Genomic DNA, 6,281 nt, shown 5'->3' with positions numbered 1-6,281 from the left:
GGCTGATGGGCAAGAAATGACTTTGCTGATGCATATTTCATCTCCCATTAGCAGAAATGAGGCACAGTTCTACTGTGTAATAATTTGTACCTCCCTGGTATGTTCAATTTGATGGGTATCTCAATGATCAGTTTAGCCGTCGAGCAATTAAAGTCTAATTTGCATCCACACGTGACATTAAAATGTTGGATGGATTAATTTTTTAAAGCTGCTACCTTTCATAGGAAACAGCACTAACTGATTAGGTGGATACGTAGTGTGGGGTAGCATTTCTCCTTATGAAGAAAGATACACTGCCATGAAAATCAAGAAAACCTCTGCTTTGCTCAGTACCCTTATCTCAGGTGATAAATGCTTTCACTATCTCTTCTAAGTAAAGATAAGGCTTATTGCATGACTTCATTCCAGTGAAACTCTAACTACCACAATATGTAGAATTTGTCATCCACATAAGTGGCAATTAAGCAATTTTCATGCCACCTTGCATTAAATATATCTGCTTGAGTGTATGTTGGGTGGAGTATCCCCAGGCAGAACCTGTTTGCACAGGAAAACATGATGATCTGTCAGCAGTGAAATGGTAGGTGGGGGAAAAGCGAGTTTTTCATTGCAGAAAATGTTGGGCAAGATTATTTCTTACATGCTGCAACACCCAGTGGAGCTGTGCCCAAAGAAAACAAAAAGCTCCATTTGCAGGGCTGCAATCACTGCGTGCTTTGTTAATGGAGAAGGAAGAAGAAAGAAGAAGAAAAAATCTACGTGTGAATCATAGAATCACAGAATGGTCTGAGTTGGAAAGGACCTTATGGTCATCCAGTTCCAACCCCATGCCATGGGTTGGACCTCACACTAGACCATGTTGCCCAAGACTCTGTCCAACCTGGCATTCACCACTACTTTGGGCACCATGTTTCAGTGCTTCACCACCTTCACAGGGGAAAACCTCCTTATATCCAACCTGAACTTCCCCTGTTTCAGTTTGGACCCACACAGAATTAAAAGATGGAAAAACAAGCTTCAAAATGAAAATGCAGTTTTATCTCACCCATTTCTGAAGCTCTGGAGGATCCCTGATCCATGGTAATTTTAATTATTTTGCATTTTTGACCCATTTTGGTGTAATCAAAATGTAAAATCCTGAAATTTCTTTTCTCACAGGGAGACAGTGGTTTTTTAGCAGTCATTGGCATATGTACATGTTTGCATGCAAACACAACTGCACAACGAAGAGACCCATGCATGCTCTCTCAGAAGTTCTATGTATTGTCCTGTATATTCATAGAATGGTTAGGGTTGGAAAGGACCTTAAAATCATCTAGTTCATATGAAATACACTGTACTTTGAATATATATTTTTTCTGAGGTTGTCAACTTGCCACAAGCTCCACTCCAAAAAGAGAAGTTATCATTTTTTGTTCTTCAGACTAAGCAGTTTCAGGGCGCAAAGGTGCCTGGGTGAAAGACATTCCCTCTGAGTCAGCAGTTTTGCAAGGGGTTTTCTCCTGTTGGCAAAGGCAGGTAAATGTGGTCCTGGCTGTCTGAGTGCTGAACAGAGGCAGCTGTCTTTGATGGGTCTGGCAGCGATGCCTCTGAGTATCAAACTCCGTGTGTTTTCAAGACAAACTTGGCATGTGGAAGTGGAAGGACTTCTGCAGAATGCAGATGTACCTACTGTACTTGGGGTTATCCCAACTAAACCTGCCTGCCAAGCTGAGCAAAGCTGAACACTGGTGAACTGGTGAACGCTCCATCGCTGGCAGTGTTCAACGCCAGATGTCCCAGTGTTCAAGGAGATGTCCCTACCACATGGCAGGAACTAGAAGATCTTCACGTCCTTTCCAACCTTAACCATTCTATGATTCTGTGAATTGCAGCCACTCTTGGCTCATCTCCACCTGGACTTTGAACACCAGGGGACCTTACCATGGCTGAACGCAGACAGAATTAATACTATAGCAATAGTGATAGTAATAAGTGATATCTCCAATAGAATAGAGATAGGATTACCACTTGGTGTCTGTTGTGAAGGGTGGACAGTTGAATTAGGATTGGGGTTTAGAAGTACTTAGTTGCAAGTGGATGGGACAAACCATTTTAATCATAGCAATCAATGGGATAATACTCCCTTGATTTGTACACACGATTAGCTTAGAAACACTAATACCCTTTATAAGGGGAGGGTACTTTGTTGAAGAATTCAACACAATGACAATGTAGCCAACAGAAACATAAAGTCATAGAATGGTTTAGGTTGGAAAAGACCTTAAAATCACCCAGTTCCAATCCCCTGCCATGGGCAAGGACACCTCACACTAGACCATGGCACGCAAGGCTCTGTCCAACCTGGACTTGAACACTGCCGGGGTGAAGCAGCCACAGCTTCTCTGGGCACCCTGTGCCAGTGCCTCAGCACCCTCACAGTAAAGAACTTCTTCCTTATCTCCAACCTGAACTTCCCCTGTTCCAGTTTGAACCCATCACCCCCTGTCCTATCACTCCAGTCCCTAATGCAGAGTCCATCTCTGGCATCCTTGTAGCCCCCTTCAGACACTGGAAGTTGCTCTGAGGCCTCCATGCAGCTTCTTCTCCAGGCTGAACAGCCCCAATGTTCTCAGCTTATCTTCATACGGGAGGTGCTCCAGCCCCTGATCATCCATGCGCCCTGCTCTGGACTTTGTTCCAACAGTTCCATGTCCTTCTTGTGTTGAGGACACCAGAACTGCACACAGTGCTCCAAATAAAAGATTAGCTTTTGGTGTTAGCATTAATGGTATATTTCTTTCTGTTCACACATATGTATGTTTATGCAAAAAAAGTCAAGGCCAGCCAATATGAAACCTTCTTTCCTTCCAGGATTTGCATGATAGATAGCAGGAAGAAAGTGAAAAATCCCAACTAAACAAACCATCAAACCAAGCCTGAAATTCACAATATGCTTTAATTATGATACAGAAACGTTAATGACTTCTTGGTAATAGCTTGGGAAATTAATTAGCTTGTCATTTGCAAAATGGAGCACTGCATTTCTCCTGTTTTTACTTTTCTGGTGGTGTTAGGGAACGCAATGCTATCAACACTCATGTCCAATCTGGTTAAAACTGCAATAACTCTTCAGTAACAATGACTTTAAAAAACCCTAAGGTGCATGTAGATTAAGTGAGGCTGATAGCTCTGAAGGTCAGGCAGTCCTTCTGCTAGGTATTCCTATAGTAAGAACGTGTAGGTGTTTATGAGACTTTCCCCACCCTGGTACTTAGAACCATAGAGCTGTTTGAGTTGGAAAGGACCTAGGAAGGTTAGGATAAAAGGCATTAAGAGATGTGGGAATAGGATCCCAAATCCATCACCTTCCTAAGTAGGAAACTCTTCACTGGTGTATCACAGAACCAGCAAAGCAAGAAGGCCTGATCTATTTTGCCACTTATGTTTTGAGGTACAAGCAGCAGTCATCAGGTTCCTTTCTTAAACTATTCTGAGCACAAGCACAGCTCCACCTCTACTTCAGTGACCTGGAAATGGGAAAAATCACATCAGATTCAGATCTCTCTCCAAAGCAACCTTCAGCCTAAAACCTCTCTCCTCCCAGCAGCCATTCTCACCTGGTTTTTATTCAGGCATCATAAATGAGTGTTTTCCATAGGGATCCATGAAGAACTGCTAACTATATAGCTGGTTGCAGAGCAGGGCACTGCCACGTGCTGAGGAGTTTGTCTCTTTATCAGCACAGACATTAAAGCAAATGCAAGTCAAGTCCTCAGGGCGCAAGAGCACCAACCCCATGTCCCAGACCTCATCTCTCAGCTCATCTACCCCCATCTTCTGCTCCATCCGTGTTGCTCACAGCCAGCTTGGTGACCAGTGATGCTTATACTTAGGCAGCTGGGCTGAGGTTGAGATATGTCTCTCAAGAAGAAGGATAATCAGTTGGGATGAGATGCACCATATTGTAAGCTCCTACATCCCAGCCTTGGAGGATGTTCTGATTTAAATCAGCTTCTTCCAGCTGCTCACATTTCCTCCAATCCCTCAAATACCCTGTGCAGAGAGACTTAATAAGGGTGAATCTTGCTGCAGGAAAGGTAGAGGGAGCACACACTGTTCCCAGACGCTTCTGCTGACTTGAGGTAGGGTTCACAGTCATGGAAGTGCCTCCAGGTGCATTTCTTGAGGAGCGGATGGGAGAAATTGCAGCTTTGCACCTGCAGTTATTTGTTCTAAGGAGGTTTCAATTTCCATTTAATGTGGAAGGAAGCATCCTGCTATCATTCACATTCGACTTTGATTGCCTTTATTTTTGCTTTAAAAGATAAGTAGTAAATGAAAACACAAGATATCTGATATGAGCAAAATGCTACAACATCCTGAAAAGTTAAATGCACCAAAATATCACCCCTGCACTGTTCTCATAGACACAAATTCTGTTCTTAGCTTTGCAGAACAGTTACACCACTGGGCTGATGCAATCCAGACACTTTCAATTACCTGTATTCATACCACTCAGATGTAGTTAAATGCTTGCAAAAAGTATGAGCAAAGTCAGATTTTGCATCCAAAGAACTGGGGCTAAGTTGCTTCTGCAACTTAGAAAAGGGATTGGAAAAGCCATCTGAATTAACTGAGGATCTCTGTGCCATATTGCTCCATATCCTTCCTACCATGTCTGGTCTTTATCATCTGTCCTTGAGCATCTGCCCCCAATCACTGTCAGGGATGGGATGCAGAGCCTTGGATTTGTTCAATCTCTCCATCCCACTCTCCACTGTGCCTTTTCCACTGAGTCAGAATGATTTTCAGTCATTCCCATGCTTTACAGCCATGTACCTTGGCCCGAATGCCATTCCTGCAGACTTGTTGGACAAAGCCCTTTGCAGTTCCACTGGATTCATTCCACATAGAGGAAAGGAGAAAAGGCCCTTTGTGGCTCTCAGGGATCTGAAGTGTCTGGATTGCTGTAACAAGAATCTCTCTGAGTTTTGCAATAAGAGCCAAGAGATGTATTTTTGGAAAGCAAAAGTTCCTCTGAGTGCACCCAGCAGAACGAATTTCAACAATCACTTGACAGAATCTCCTAAATTAAATTCAAGATTAAAAAACCTCATGGAAATTAAAGTGATAATCCATGCGTTAAGAACAAAGTAAATCAGGTTACTTGAGAAGCGCTTTCTAAGGAGGAAATCACATCTGCACATCTCTAATCTGTGAGTTGTTGACACATGGGTGCAGTGGAGCTGCAAGACCTTCACGTCATGGAGCAATTCTCTGTTCTCTGCCTCCCTGTCTGTAATAGCACCTTCAGCTCCCAGCTTGTCCACACAGAGATGTGCAGGAAAATAGAGATCAGAAGAGACTCACTACCTCTTGTCACAAGCTTCGCAGATTGGCTTGAGTTTGCTGTGGTTGTAGCAATGCCTTTATGTGGATTGCTGTGCTCTGTGCATCCCCTCCAGTCTAAAGGTTTTTCTATTATGGCTGCTGGAATTGGATTCACTGTAGAAAACTTGCCTTGTGGTATAAAACCTGTCTCACAAGAGTGCCTGCAAGGCACCAGATAATATTTTCTGCAGTTTAAATATGTTCTAGTTGAGGCAACGACAGGTTTCAATAAGCTGCGGGGGTGATATGGGCTCTGTAACAGTTCCAAATGATATTACTTGAGCGTTGTGTAGGGCAGAGAAAGATCAATCTGTTCAAAGTGGATTTGGCAGGTTTAAAATTCATTTGAGTTCAGACTGAAACAGAAAAGACTCTAATGTTGGTGCGACTGTGCCAGAAGTTATAGAGGCCCTGTCAAGCTGCTCATGAGCTCTGGACTGGAAGAACCAGGGAATAGCCACACACTGTGTAATTCCTGGAGATGGCTTTCCAAAAACCATGGGACTTGGAAGGGCTGGCACACAGAATGGATGTAAGGGCAGTGAGTGGCTATGCTAATGGATTATTGTAATCTGCTTTATTTTACTGGGTACTTTGCTCAGACAAAAGACATGGACATCTTACCCCCCCATTCCCACTAGGAGAGACAGCATGATATTCTGGACCAACCCAATTCAGGACAAACCTCTGCTAAATCTAAGTTAGTAAATAAGAGTGTCCACATGTCCCAGATTTATCAGCACAGTCCCAGACTGACAGTGTCAGAAAATCATAGAATAGTTCGGGTTGGAAAAGACCTTAAGATCATCCAGTTCCAACATGTCAGCCCTTTTGCTTGACGTTATTTTATCTTGTCTCTTCAACCTGGACACAGTGTTTTCTTCATTTTCTCCGAGCACTAGAAAGTT

The sequence above is a fragment of the Lathamus discolor genome, chromosome 2, assembly GCF_037157495.1.
Source record: "Lathamus discolor isolate bLatDis1 chromosome 2, bLatDis1.hap1, whole genome shotgun sequence".
Classification (NCBI taxonomy): domain Eukaryota; kingdom Metazoa; phylum Chordata; class Aves; order Psittaciformes; family Psittacidae; genus Lathamus; species Lathamus discolor.
Note: the sequence above shows the minus strand (reverse complement) of the source record.